Genomic DNA, 216 nt, shown 5'->3' with positions numbered 1-216 from the left:
TGGGGTTCCTGCCCGGCCCTCCGGGGTTCCAGCCCGGCCCTCCGGGGCTCCAGCCCGGCCCTCTGGGGTTCCTGCCCGGCCCTCCGGGGTTCCAGCCCGGCCCTCTGGGGTTCCTGCCCGGCCCTCCGGGGTTCCAGCCCGGCCCTCTGGGGTTCCAGCCTGGCCCTCTGGGGTTCCAGCCCGGCCCTCTGGGGTTCCTGCCCGGCCCTCTGGGTT

At 77.3% G+C, this 216-nt stretch overlaps 1 protein-coding gene across 4 annotated transcripts in view; it reads left to right on the top strand.

Moving 5' to 3' along the window:
* The window catches only part of SECTM1 (secreted and transmembrane 1), a 16,273-nt gene that overhangs the window by 12,048 nt on the left and 4,009 nt on the right, over window positions 1-216 (top strand). The window lies entirely within an intron of this gene.

The sequence above is a fragment of the Phoca vitulina genome, unplaced genomic scaffold (assembly GCF_004348235.1).
Source record: "Phoca vitulina isolate PV1807 unplaced genomic scaffold, GSC_HSeal_1.0 scaffold41, whole genome shotgun sequence".
Taxonomy (NCBI): Eukaryota; Metazoa; Chordata; class Mammalia; order Carnivora; family Phocidae; genus Phoca; species Phoca vitulina.
Note: the sequence above shows the minus strand (reverse complement) of the source record. Positions and strands in the feature narration are given on the sequence as shown.